This window comes from Nesoenas mayeri (assembly GCF_963082525.1).
Source record: "Nesoenas mayeri genome assembly, chromosome: 2".
In the NCBI taxonomy this organism is placed as follows: Eukaryota; Metazoa; Chordata; class Aves; order Columbiformes; family Columbidae; genus Nesoenas; species Nesoenas mayeri.
Window position 1 is genome coordinate 57,052,422 of NC_137543.1, and position 14,950 is coordinate 57,067,371.

The following is a 14,950-nucleotide window of genomic DNA, read 5'->3' on the forward strand; positions in this document are numbered from 1 at the left end:
ACAGCTTCTTTGAGGAAAACGTGTTCTATTTATGTCCTCGTTTCCCTCTTCTTTCCCCACCCCACAACTACAATATTTGTCCAAAGTACATCTGCAGAAATAATGCTCTAATGGAAAGTATTGATTTGGTGCATAAGGGTTGGTAAGTTTACCTCATTATTACTACAGGAATGGTCTGCTCCCAGTGCTGGCTGTGCAAGCAGCTGGAGAATGAGGCAAAGTATTGCTTTTGTCTGGAATGGCAACTTTTCTGCTCTTTGATCTTGGAATCTAAAACAGCGCTTTTTGTTTGGAATGTATCGTTACTATTAACACTGTACAGATGGACAGACGGAGAGGGGCAGTGACTCATTCAGCAAACTACTAGTGTAGGGAGGAAGAGACCGAGCTGTCCTCTTTCTCCGGGCTCCTGCTGGACCGATTGCTGCTGCGCCTGATTCGGCTGACTGAGCAGCAGGGGGTTTGGAGCAGCCAATACTTTGGGTATGCCTGTGTATCAGGACTTCCAAAATGTAGTCACTGGGCAGAATATTGCTTTTGTAAACTTGCTGTTGTTTCAGCAGGAGAGAAACAGAGTTTGGGAGGAGCTTGCATGTACATGATAATTAAAATCAGAAGTTTATACCTGTCTTGTGATTTATTACAGGACTTCTAGTGACCTAGAGCAAAACCAAGTTACCTGAATTACTGTTTTATATTAGTTGCCGGTTCATTTTCATCTTTATATTGCTGTGCAGGCTTTTGCTGTTCAGATAGGGTGTAAAAGGTTCTGAAATGTTCCTCAAGCTGTGATTGCCACAGCCAGTTGCCATTGGTAGTCATGTTTGTACCTCACTGCTAAAATAAAATCAAATGAAGTAAAAATACTCTCACTATTTTCCTAATAGTATGTTCTATTTAAGTAGTAGTTCCAGGTGTCGGTAGTGATACATGTAGGTGATGGGGAGAGTGGCCTCACTTCAGTGGCGTCTCTGTTATGACATGGCAAAGCTCTAGGAAATATTTTTCTGTTGAAAAAAAAGATTTGCAATCAAATGGTCTGCGACGTTGACCATAAAAATGTCTGGAAATCTGGAAGCTTCCAGGAGGAGATGGGGCTGATTTCCTCCCAGTGTGCCTGCAGACAGGGAGGTGACCTCTGGGGACCCGCATTTGCAGGGCTCCATGGCATCCTACCTGGGCACCTCACCTAGGGAGCTGTGTCGGAGCATGAGGGCTCACGAGTTTAGGGGTCTGTGGCACTGCTGAGGCACCCCAGAAGCTTTGAAGGGTAACCAAGGGAGGTGACGATGGAAATGCACCTTCTCGACACTCTGCTTTCCCTGAGGTCAAGAAAGGCAATTTATTTTGAAAACTCGAAATGGGACCCATGTCATAAACACTTGTATTTCCAGAAACCTACTCCTAGTACCACGAAAGATACAGTTTATAAAATTTGAGATGACTCAAAAAAGGGAGGGAGAGTGTTTGTTTTGCAGGGATTTAAAAAAAAAAAATTATTAGAAACTCAGATTCTAGAACTGAATGGAACCGGACTGAAATCTTAGATAAGGAAAGTGTATCCACGCTTATTATGTGGTGTCAAGAGATACTATTTTCAGGTTGCTGCTTATTCCAATTGACTAGACACATGACTTCAATACAAAACCATTACTTCAAAAAAATGCCCTTAAATCTGGTGCCAGCAAGCTTAAGATGCAGAGGGACCTTTGCAAATAAATAGTTTTGTATTATTTGACTGAAGGGAAGTAGGATGATTGCGACCGTTCATGGCAAGTGTGTTTTCAAGTTCCTCCTAAATTTTTTCCTTTTGACTTAGCGGAACAAAATTGGGGAAAAAAAAAATAATAGGTTGATATCATACAGACATATTAGGTCCCATAGCTGTTTTAATTCATACAGGTTCTTCTATCTCTGCATCACTGTTGCATTGTTTACTCAGGGAAAAAGACACAGTAATAAACAAACACAAAGGCTTAGAGCTAGTGACCGCCTGCGTATCACTTAGCAACATCAATATTTTTGTGCACAAATAAAGGTCTCCTGCACAGTGCCGGCTGCAAGTATGTGTGCATGTGTGTGTTCTTCAGTAGTGCTGACCTTGTACGCAGAGGGATCGGTCTGTTGGTGATTGGGCACTCCTTAATTTGGATGTCTAGACATTTCAGTCCGTGCGAGTGAAAGGCAGACATCTAAAGACGTGAGAAGAGATTCTAAGGGACACCAAGACCTTAAAATAATTCCCCGGCAAACTGCAAATGTATTTTGTTCATTTTAAAAATATAGGGTGTAAGTGATTGAATGGAACACATGACTGAAGGTTTTATTTTTTTATTATCACAATTCATATGCTTCTTGGATATTTTAATGGCTGTGAGATAAATAGTTAAAGCTTCCTTAAAGACAATCTGCAAGCATGAGAGGGTTAATATAATGATTGTTCTGCCAGCTTCATGGGAATGTGTTTTCTTCATTTGCTAAGAACCAGAATCTTTAGAAAATAAATGAACTATGTTTAAATGAACTACCAAATCTTCATTTATGATGTTAAAACTATAGTCAGGAATGTCATCTCACAGAATGTCCAGACTAATAGGAAATTACTGCCCACCATCTGCGTTTTATTCAAAACCTCTCTCTGTGTGAGCAAATGTTGTGAGCAAATGTGTTTATACCCACACATAAGAAAGGTTCAGTTCTGCCAAATGCTGAGAGCCCTCAATTCCCACTGATGCCCTCGGGCATTTCAGTGTTTCCAGGGCATTAGTCCTATGTTTGCAAAACAGCAGCATTTACAGTGGCCCAAATTTTCAGCTGCAGTTCAAATATATCTGCAAATGGGGCAAATGATCACCCAGTTATCATTTGCATGGATGGTTGTGTTTGGGACATTGGATATTTGTATAATGAGTTAAAATTTACTTTTTGGAACAAAAAATAAATAAATTGAGGAAGCTGTAGCTATTACCTTAGGAATATTTTTCTGTAATAATAAGATCTGGAATGTGACAGAGCTTGATGGAGCTATTAATATCTTTTGGAGATCTGTTTTCGTTTTCTTTGGTTTTAATCCTTTCAGTCATAAATCACAGAAAACAGCAACTGGTGCTTGAAGAGCAACCAGCATTCAGAAGCAGGCATTCTGCAGCACTGCAGCAACAAATTATTTTGAAAATAATTTGAAATAGTTTTATTTCAGTATTGGTGTACTCTGTCCAGTACCAGAGCGTTCCCATCTGGGAACAGCTATAGCAGCATCACAGAGAAACTTCTGTACCATTAGAGATGTGTTGGTGCAAACTGTTTAGGTAAGAATCACACCTATAACTGAATCAAGTGTTACTTGAGCAGAAACAACAGACCAAATCTTAGAGCTAGTCTGTACTGGGAGGATTCCCAGTATAACATTAGTAGAGTGGTTACCCAGCTGTAGCTGTATTGATGTGACAGCCCCCAAAATCTGTGAGAGCAATTCATTTCTGCATAAAAGTTAAATTTATTTGCAGATAAGTATTTGCTTTAATTCTGAGAGGAAACTGGACATCTAGAATAGCTTCAGGTTGTCTCTCCTACAAGATTGCCCTGTTCCTTTCTGTTTTTCCTTTTCTTGCCTTTCCTAATGTTTGGCTCAAATACTAATAGTAAACTGCATTACCGCCTGAATTCTCTATGAGATTAAGCATTGCCTTGCCTAGGCAAACATCCCTAGATTTGTGTGGATATGGTGGCAGAGAAAGAACCCAAACAGATATGCAATGGCAAAGCACTAGCACTGACAGGTCTCTTGATTCTATGAGTACTGTTCCCTCTGGTACATCTGTCCCATTTTTAGAGGCAGGCCACAATTACTATATATTCTTTCACTTTTGTCTTCAGCAAAGTTTGTCTCTACGCAAATATTAAAATAAATTCAGACTCTAAATCTAGTCTAACTTGCACTGCGGATGGAGCTTCCGGAGCACCAGGAGGGCATTTAAAAACGTGGAAGAAAGTGGGTTTTTGTGGAGTTTTTTTGGTGTTTGTTTGTTTTTAGAAAACACTCTTAAAATGCTCTTATATAACAAACTGTACTTCAAAAATGGTTAAACTAGGTAAAATAAAAGAAACAGCAGTAGCACTCTCCATCACTGGCTTGGCCATTTGCATGTGCTAGCGTGGTAAGGTATTTTATTTGCAGTATTGCCTGCTTGCCTTGGGATTCTGTTGCATATTCCACAGTTTTCTGCAAGTTTCAACTCTGAGATTCTAGTGATTATCTGAGAATCTCAGCTTTAATTGTAACATAGCGACAAGGAAATTAGTGCAGAAAACCCCTCAGTGAGACATCATCGAAAGAGAAGGCGATACCTGTTTTAAACAAAACTGATTCATCCCACACTTGTTCTCTTACCAATTTCATGCCCACTCTCACAGCCTCCATGCTTTTAAGCTCAAAGGGGTGTATGCCCAAGAAGTGATCTGGCCAGGATCAGCTGTGTGCACATGGAGGACAAGGGACATCACTCACCAAGTTCTCACCATGTCGTGTGACTTCTGCACTTGCAAATGGCCTATGTTTGGGGTAGATCTCCTCTGTCTTTTGGCAGTCAAGCACATTATTGTGGTGTGTCTTTCTGCTTCTGAATCTTGCGTACCTCAGCCTAGGTGAATCTCAGTTTGCTGCCTGTTTCCCAGGTTTGCTCACTGTGGGTGTCTTCATGGCTACAGTTGGCTTCCCTGTTGGGTAAACAGGAATGGCACATATAGCGTGGTGCAACCTCGCTGCTGTTCTTCTCCTGTCAGGGCACAGGACTTCTTCTAATCCATGCTGCGGCTTCCTAGGGCACGAGTTTTCTGGTCCTGACGCAGACACCGCATTCCTTGGTGCTTACCTGTTTGCTGTCAGTCATGTCCATGGTTATCAAAATGTTGTGGGTTTGGTGTTCTTTGGTGGGTTTTTTGTGTTTGTTTGTTGTTTTTTTTTTTAAATAACTTAGTTCTATCACTTTCTGAGTGCTTTTACCAGCAGACATTTCTGTTCATGCTTTCTTCAGACCGATCTTAATATTTCTGCTACAAATGCTACAAAGCAGCAAACCGAAGATTTTAATGGCAAGTATATTTTAAACTGTGGCTTGAAGTACAAATTAAGATATCAGTTGAAAAATAAATGGTACCTAATATTTTTTAATGTCGTGATTTTATATTTGACTATCATTTTGGTTTGGCATATCCGTAATTTGGATTGCCAGCATTGCAGCTAAAATGGGCCAACTAGGACATTTTAAAACATTACATTTTCTTGTAATTCAGACATCTTTTCACAAACAGTCCAGCCATGGCTAAGAGTCTCTGTAGGTCCAACAAAATTCAGATGCTGCTACTTTTGGGACAGTCTTAGAGCACACTGGCCCTGAAAACAATATATGAAGATTGTCCATTTAACAGCCATATTGGCAAAACTGTTTGAGCGGTTGCTGCCTTGTGCCACCACTTTGCTCCCGTTCTTGTGCTGCCTCATGTGTTTTGCTGGCACTCAAGAACTGCTTATCAATTTTCTGATCCACTTTGCTGCGTGGCTGGTCAAAGGTTTCTAGCACTACAGCAGGATGGGTATGGCAAGATGGGGAATACCTAGAAGCTGTTCATCAGTCTGTCCTGGGATTTTCCTATATGTGTCCCTGGGTGCATTATATCAAGGAAGAAGAACTGAATATGAACTCAGCACTCATAATGCAATATCCTCGTGTTCATAAGCTTCCATTAAGGTCACTTGGTTTTGAATCTTTGGAGGCATATTGCTAGGAATTATCCTGTCCTCTGAGATGCTAGTGCTGAAATATGAACTGATGGAAGTTTGTACAAATAGTAGTTTTTGAATGCTCTCCATGGTTTTGTATACGACTTGGCTAGACATATTATTTAGCTTCATTAACCTGAGCGTGCAACTGAGGTGTTTTATTACTGGTCAGCTTTAACATTCGTACGTTTCCATTTGTTAAATTTCATGCTAGCAGACACTTAACTTTTGCATGCATTTAGCACATATATAATATGTTCCCATATCAGGTCCTTTGACAAGGTGTTATCTAAATGAGCTCCACATAATTGTTTTAATTCCAATTCCTCCTTTTTTTTCTTTTCTTTTCCTTTTTTTTTCTTTTTTTCTTCTTGTCTGTAGTGCTCCCAGCAGTGCAGTAGCCAGGATTTGATTTCTGTCAGAAATGATACTGCTTCAGTCTCGTCTCTGTAAGTCTCCACAGGGAGGTTGGAGGGTGGTTATCCTCCGGCTGGTCTGGACCTGGTCCAGCATTCGATGAGAATGCAAATCCCCTTGAAAGCAGATAACTTCTTTGCGGTGATGCTGCCTTTATGCTGTGTGCGCGTTAGGAAGCTTATGATAAGTTTACATTTGCATTGAAATACTGTTACTTTTTAAAGGTATCCAGTCTTTTGCTCTTCTGAAAGCTTAGTATGTATTCTTGATTCTTTTATTTTTCCTTGTTAACACGAGAAAAAATGCATAAATATAATATGACTCAGGACCTTGTCACAGCAGTACTGTTACTGCTCCACTGGAACAGAAGTTCAGTCTTCAGTGCTTTTGCTGTAGTTCAGCACATTAATTTTTGTGACCGGGATTCTATATCTTCCTAAGGCATGGTGTGGCTGTGCGAGCTTAAGCAAGCCAGGCTTTCTCACACATCCTTGCGGTCCAGGTACAGAGCTTTGGCCAGAAGGCCCGATTTGAACAGGCAAAGCAGCTTTTGGAGCAGATGCAGCCCTGAATTTCTGCAGAGAGGCTGGAAAGCTCAAAGCCACTTTTGCAGCCCGAGGTGCTACCACCTCCTCTCGCAGGGCTGGTGACCTGCACCTGCGGTGGCCTGTGGGGCAAAATGTGGGCAAAATGGGATGGCAGGGGCTCTTTTCAGTAGTGCTTGATAGGATGGGGGGTAATGGGCACAGACTGAAATAGAGGAGGTTCTATCTGAATATGAGGAGAAACTTCCTTACTTTGAGGGTGCCAGAGCCCTCTGCCCAGAGAGGTCGTGGAGTCTCCATCTCTGGAGACATTCAAAACACAGCTGGACACATTCCTGTGTGATCTGCTCTGGGTGAACCTGCTTCAGCAGGTGGGTTGGACTAGATGATCTCCAGAGGTCCCTTCCAACCCCAACTATTCTGTGAGCGGGATGGCACAGGTGCGAAGCGGGATCCCCTGCTTTGCCTCTCGTTCCTGCCCAAAAAGCTGCACCCGCTGCCGGCAGAGGAGGGTTGGGGGCAGCCGGCCGGGCGCTGCGGAGGGACACATCGGCACTGAGGTCAGGGCCCTCAGTCCACATGTTCCTGCGCACGCAAAAAAAGGCATTTTAACCCTTCCGTAGCGAAGCAAATTGACCTTAAAGCGGCTGTAATCCAGCTCCTCTCCCCCGATTCAAGTTTTATCTCGCTCGGGCCGTTCAAAAATAACCGCTGGCCGGGGCTCCTGCCGGCGGATCGCCCGGCGCAGCTATTTCCGTGCGCGGCGGCCAGCGCGGGCCGCTGACATCATGAGGCGGCTATAAACGCCCGCGGCGTCACACCTCCCCGAGCGCCGGCCCCGCTGTTGATCGCACTGTTGTCACTCCCTTAACAACCGTCGCCATGTCGCGCCTTCGCGTCCTGCCCCCGCTCACCCCGGCTCCCCCAGGCCCGGCTGTCATGTTTCCAGAAAAAGCCGCCCCCGGGCTGCGGGGCGCTCCCGCCTTGGCGGCCGCTGGCCGGCAGGTGTCCCCGGCGCCGGGGAGCGGCCTCCCCGCTCGCCACCGGCGGGTTGAGCGCCCGAACCGCTGCACTGGGGTGTCCTCCCGCAACGCAGCCGGCCCCGGGCTGCCCCTGCTCCCTGGGCGGGCTGGCGGCTTTGGCAAGGGCCGCCCGCAGCAGCCGGGAAGAAATAGAGTTGTTTTCTGCGTTCAGGGGCGGAGGGAGGGATGAACCATCACTTTGGGGATAAATAAACATGAATTAAATTATATTAATAAAGGCATTAATGATTTGATTTAAACTTACATGTAAACGCGATGGCCCATTTCTCCGTCCCCCCTGTTGAAGCCTTCCAACTACCTCTCCAAGCTGCCTAAACCTACATGCTTCCCACACCGCCCCCCTGCAACCTGAGGGGATGTCCTGGTTTTGTTAAAAACAAGTTTCTCTTTCAGTGAATTTTGCCTGTCAGCTAAACCTTCATATTAACTGCATTTTCCTGGAGAACCAGACACATGTTTTGGTAAAATCTAGCAATGGAATGCAAACTTATTGATAAGCATGGATGGACATCTCGCGAGAGGGGCGAAGAGAAACAACTGACCAGCTGTGTATAACATTCCATTCAGGTGAATACTTCATATAAAATGGGAGATCACGAGGATCTCGTCCCTTTTTCCCTTTTCCCTATGGCCGACATTAGGAGAGGACCTTGCTAGTCGTCCCTGCGAACTGAGGCCTAGTGAGAGACCGAATCCAGCTCTGGTTGGCTGTGGAATCTAATCCAGGACTTGGGTGCCGGCTCTGCAGTTGCTGAGACTTTCAAGATTGGTTTTGTATATTTTGTATTATTTTCTCTATTCTTATTAGTAGCATTAGTAAAACATCTTTAATTTTTTCCAACTCTCTTCTCTCTGTCCTTATTTTTCTCTCCTGATCGCCTCTCCTGAGTGGAAGGGAGGAGAGGGAGGGGCAAAAGGGGGAAATGGGGGGGGGGAGAGGGGGTTAACAATACATCTGCCAGGGTTTTATTGTCACCCCGCAATTTTAACCCTCGACAGGGAAAAAAGTAGAGAAAGTTGTGCCTGCAGGGAGGACCCGTATTTCACCAACTGTTTTTCGTGAGCAGGAGACCTACATCTTGTAATCCAAGCAGATGAGGCTGAGGAGGAGTGGACAGACACCACCTCTGCAGAATGCCACTGGTGTCTATCCTAGTTTACCAGATTTTCTTCTTCGCCCCTCATCCACTGGTGTTGTGTTCCACTGTTTTGCTCCCTGCTCAGCAACGGGTGTTCCTGCTCATCAGGTTGCCCGCAATGCTGCCTTCTCTCTTCCAGAAGCTGAGTCTCCTCGCACAGGTGTTCTCCAGGACCTGCCTTCCCCCTTCTTTTGGTGGTGACCCAGGTGTTCCTCCTCAGTAACAGCCACCTCTGCAGCTCCTGCCAACATACCCTGGGGCTGAGATGGTGGGACAAATGCTGCGTTCATTGTCTTCCATTGCAGTGGGTGTTTTCTTCTTGATAAACTCTTCCTAGCTGCAGAATAGATCCTTCACCTCACTGAGACCAGTCTCCGTTAGGAAAATAGACGGCATTTTAAAGCGTGTAAAATGTGACTGATAATACATTAAAATTAGACAGACTTTTAGGGTTTTTTTGTGTAGACAGAGTGCTTCACATTTTGGCATAGTGAGCTGTTCTTTCCTTGATCTGTTGCTTGGTTTTGGAAGACTTTTGTAACTGTGCAGAAGATGTCATCTCAGTGAGCGTCAGCTCAGCTCTAAAGTCATCTATGGCCTAGTTGTCAGAGATGATGAGGATCCAGTTTCCTGAGTAGTCAACAGGAAACAGAGTGATGAGCATCTTTGAAAAGCAGCCTCATACCATAGAAAAATTATCATTTAAAAAAGAAAAATGTAGATGTGTGAACACTAGACTGATAGAGTGCTTACCTCTGAGTGTGCCTCGAGCTAGCCAAGAGACTCAAAAGATTAAGAAGACCTTTAAAGTAAGTTACACTGAGTTTGTGGCATCCCTGTGAGAATTTCACTGGCACTTATTGTGAAGGGACACTTGTTTGACTTTCAGGTTTTGTGTTTTAACATTTAGTTGTTATTAAAAGCTAGAACAATATTTTAAGCCCTTTTTTTTTCTTTTTTTTTAGCTGGAGGGGGAGGGTTTCGACAAGTCTTCTTATTATGTGTATTTATGTAACCTCCAGAGAGGTTACCAAGGTTAGATTTTTGAACAAGACAAATCTGTAGATATGTCATTACATACTCAGGACAAACGAAGTGCTGAGCTCTTTTAAGGCTCAGTATTTCTGGATGCTGAGAACTTCTGAAAACCTGGCCCACTGTATGAAATTTTTGTGCATAATTTTAAAATAAAAAAACACCAACAAAAGAACAGAGGTGGCAGTCCGGGTAGCTGAGAAGATATTGTGGTGTTCTGCATGGCTTGGGAGAAAGGACAGGCAAGGAATGAGTGTTGGATGTTGAAGGCAAGGAATGCATCCAGGCTGTGTGAGGCAAGGTGCATCATGCTTGTCAGGCTTTTCCAGCCACGTAGACACAGCCTTGGCTTTTCTCCTTGGCTTTGCCATTTGCCTTCACGTTGTGCTCAGGACAGTGGGTTCATCTTGCTGTGCCTATTTCTCTGCTTACCCTTGGCCTTTTACATCTGCTGAAACTTTGATTAGTTATGGTCTCAAGATGTGTGGGCTGCATGTGGCACCATGGGGATGTAGGTGAGATGCTGCAGTGACACCAGTGTGGGGGTTCCCTTACTTTGGTGCCACTGAATTGGAAAAAAATTTTCAGCTTTGCCTGTGGCTGTTTGGGCTCTGTGTATGTAAAGAGCCACTGTAATAATCACTTTATCTTACAGCTGAAGGACTTTATCAGAAAATGGCTAGAGGGCTGGGCTACTGGGGGAACTGTCAGCAGACATTTTCTGTTGGTTTGCAGTACTTCTGTCTCAAAACTTCACCAGTTTCTGTTCTGCGTGATCAGATTTAAGTCCAGCATATGTTCACTGTTACTCAGAAGAAGTAATTTTCAGGGAAGAGATCATTCTATCCTTGCCTTTCCCCTTTTCATTTCTGAGGATGCTGATCTGTTAATGATCCAAGATGATGGACAATGCCTCCAATACTGAGATGGTGGCATACTTAACAGATCCTGAACGTGCTAATGCTGAGGGACCATATGACGTGGAGAAACTAAGACTGTAAAGCCAGCTCATGTGAATAATTATTTTTAGAGCACAAGGATAAGAAGTTGTTGTACTGAATTTTTCTTCAATTGTCTGTAAAGTGCTTTTACAAGGAAGTAGCTGTCATGGCCAGTGGAAAATAGAGGTATGAGGGTTGTGACAGAGGTAGAGAGAAGAATGGAAGAGACTGGATTGCTTCCAAGCCTCTGTAGGTTTTCTATCCATTGCTGTACTGGTTGGATCATGTTGCTTCCCACATAATGTTTTTGTCCCTGGTAAGCTTTGAGTTCAAGCTGGTGATGGCTTGGCTTTCCCTAGTGTCAGTAGCATGTTTTTTTGAGGGGAGCGAACCCACAGAAATGAATTAAGAAATGCTATCTTGAGCCTTTCTTAAATGTCAGTATTCATTCTTCATTGAGCTTGCTTTAACTTGCTTTAGTTCCTCTTTTGTGTGGTGAAAAGAGTATTTAAGTATATTGAATTTCATGCTGTTTGCTGCAGAGATGCACATTAACACATGGTGAGAAGTAAATATAAGTATACTGTGCTATTCTGTCTTCTGTAGCTAATGTTATTATCTACTTGCCACCTCAATCTCTGTTGCTTCCAATTTCTTTACTTTCAGTTATAGAGAACTTGCGGTGCCCATGAATTACCTGCATGGCAGCCAGAAACCCAGTTTGCTCAATATGCTTGTACTACCAGTAATGGTCCTCAATACCAGGGTCAAAAAGACTGAAGCACAAAACCTGGGGCTTGTTTCTTTTTGTGCAGTACATGCTAGTTAGATTAGCGCAAAGATTCTGGAAACCTTTCTTTCTTAATTTTTTTAATATGCTTGCTTTTGGTATAATCTCATCTTGCATCCATCTGAAGCACAATACTGACTAATCTTTTCGTTTGCTTAACCTGTTTACTAAACCCTGAGTTTCCCAGAGCGCCGGGGATAACACATGAAGGTGACTCAGGTACAGTTTAAGAATATAAAGCAGCCTGGAATAAAGGGCTCAAGAATAGCAAGTAGGAGTTATTTACAGCAATTTAAGCTAATCTGTCTGACTGTGTGTGGAAGCTGCACAGAGAGCCTTCGCATGAGGGGGCAGTGATATTCAGCATGGGAGCTGTGAGTGAGCTCTGCAAGAAGAGATCTAACACGTCTTTCCTCTGGTGGCCTTCCTTTTGAAGCACATGTCACTAAAATACAAAATGCTAACCACGTGAAATTCCCTGAAAGCTTTTGCATAGTTTTAAGCATCATAAAGAGGCAAGGGCTTGCACCCCTTCTCTTTCTTTGTAAACAATATTTTTTTAATAGCTTTATATTGCTGCTCAAGATTTATAGTGTTCCACATTAGTGTACAGACTGAACTCGAGCTCCTGTATTTTAAGTTATTTACAGGTATCTCAAAATTGACTTTTGGGGGTGAGAATGCTCTTCCCATAAGCAGAAATAAATTACTTCTGGAAAGGAAGAGAAACATCTACTTGGTTGTTTTAATCCATTGAACTTAAATAGCATGTCTTTCCCCTACAGATTTTTTTTTTTTCAACAATTTTATTGAACACAGATTACTCAGAAATTTAGTTCTCTGAAGAAGGGATACCCTGACACTTTGGCATTTGCAAAAGATATGGTTATGAAATAATAAAAACATGGAGTTTTAAAAGAATATTACTCAGTTGTAATTACTGTTCATTTTCCTGATTTCAGAAAACTACTGCTTCATCTCCCATTGCTGCTTTTGTACATATGGATGATTTTATAATGCAGGGTGAAGGCATTAGCAATGTTTATGTGCTTTTACATTTTCATTAGTATTTTAATTATCATCAATTTCTCTAATCAGACCGTGCCATTAACATTTATCCTATTCCACGCTTAATGGCATCAGCCTTGAGGTTCATGTGCAACAACTTTGTTGTTCCTGGTTCTGTGTCTGTATGTGTTCTTATTTTATTTGTCATTGACAGCATTAAATTTTTCTGGAAGAATGTTAAAAAGGATAAAGGCCATCACAAAGCCATGGTACAGCCCACAGAGCTGAATCTGTTAATGAGGAGAACATCTTTCTTTGAGCAGACACACAGTGTCCATCACAAGTACTCTTATTGCTTGGTCGGCTCCTGTAAAGGTTGCATTTCTTTGAAAAACAGTAATACAGTACTGGAAAGAGAACACGTTTTCAACTTCATTTAATTAGCAATAGTTGTCATCTTTCTTTGGATGATTCGCCTTTGGTAGTCTGACAGTACCTTTTCTGTGCCCTCAGAATTTTCTGTGCTGTGAGCTGTGCCCTTACAAACAATTTGAACTTGTGGAAGTGGCAGGGGCAACTTTCGGAAACATGTTGCTGCCAAGTTTCCTGTGATGTGGTCTTAAAATAGACCAGACTGGGAAAAGAGGGGAGGACCGTCACCAAGTGCCGCTCCGCATGTCAGGACTGTTTTTACTTGATCTATATCGGCTGGTGAGGTCCTTTGTGAGCAGAAGAAAGAACCTCACCCCCACCCATTTCCTCTTTTCAGGCTATTTTGGGCTCGCTGTGAAGTTCTCAGTGTACTTTCTCAGCCAGAGCAGCACTGTGAGCTCCTTCTGGTAAATCACATTTTCGCCTTGGGGGGGTGGAGAGGACTGTAAGAGGAAGACAGGAATTTGTCTTTAAGCAAGTGATGTTGTTTTGTTTTTCCTTTGTTTTGTCTCTTTCCCCCTGTGTGTTCAAGAGAATATTCAGTATCCCACCTATCCCACTAAATGTGAAAATGTGATGGAAATTTCCAGTATGACTTTTTTGGACCAAGCCCACGTTCATACTTTGACACGTTGTACATTTACTTAGGTAGCTTTCACTCATGCTAGCACGTGGTATTGACATTTTCTCTTTTCTGGTTTAAAGAGTCATTAAATTTAAGAAAGAGCTAGTCCCAGGAAGAGGCATCGGGATCTTAAGGAATTTGGGGAATATTCAAGCTGAGTATTCTTATTAGTGCATGGATGAAAAATGTCACTGCCTAATCACTCTTCTATTTCTGTAGTGAGGCAATAGCCTAATTATTTTTTTTCTCTGAACTTTCCACCAGAATAGCTCTGTTGTTTTCACTGAGGTTTTTGTTGACTTCAACCACTCTGGGAGAAATGAGAACGGGAGTTCAATTTTCCATGTGAGAAAATGGCCGTTAAGAGTTCTCCTCTCCTTAGTTAGGTTCATATTCCCAGAAAAACATCTACAGCAGAAAATAAAAAGTCTGAAAGAGGATATGGAAGTGTGGGGATTTTTCTGCATGGAAAAATCAGGTTTATCTGAAACATACAAAGGGAGGGGAAAAAAAAAGAATGGGAGGGAGGGTTTGAAGTGTTTTATCACATTTGGTTGGGGATTTTTGCTGGGTTTTGCAGAACTGCACAGTCCTGCAGTTCCCCTGGTCCTCTGACTGTTAGTACTTGAACCTACTGAAGGCTGAGCAGTTTAGAGGAGGAATTTGTACTCCATGTACACGTTTTCTCTGTGTTGTTGTGAATACTAGCTTAATCCTAGGGAATGTTTGGTTGAAAGGCTACACTTGGTTAAATGTCAGCATTTTCCAGAGAACCCATGAAAAAAAGTCCTCTGTGGGAATGGAAAAAATGACTGATTTGATTTTTTTTCTGATTTCATTAAGTTTAAAATTCAATAACAAGTCAGGAAAAGATTATTCAGATCTTCCTGCATCACAATAAATCATTATAACGAAACAAAACAAAAACCCACCACACAAAAAACCCACAACAAGAAGACTCACATTCATTATCTGAAAATTCTTTGAAGTTTGCCTTTGGGAAAAATGCTCCTTGTGCAGTCATGGTGAGGTCAGTTGACAGTTCCTGACTTCTCAGCACCAACAGATACGTTATTTTTTTGCATTGTAAACATGTCAGTCTTCTGGGCTTGTGTATACACCAAACAGGTACTTTTTGCTACCATTTTAAAAGAGAACAGGTATTTTCGAGAACAATCATTTGTCTTTGTTTTGCC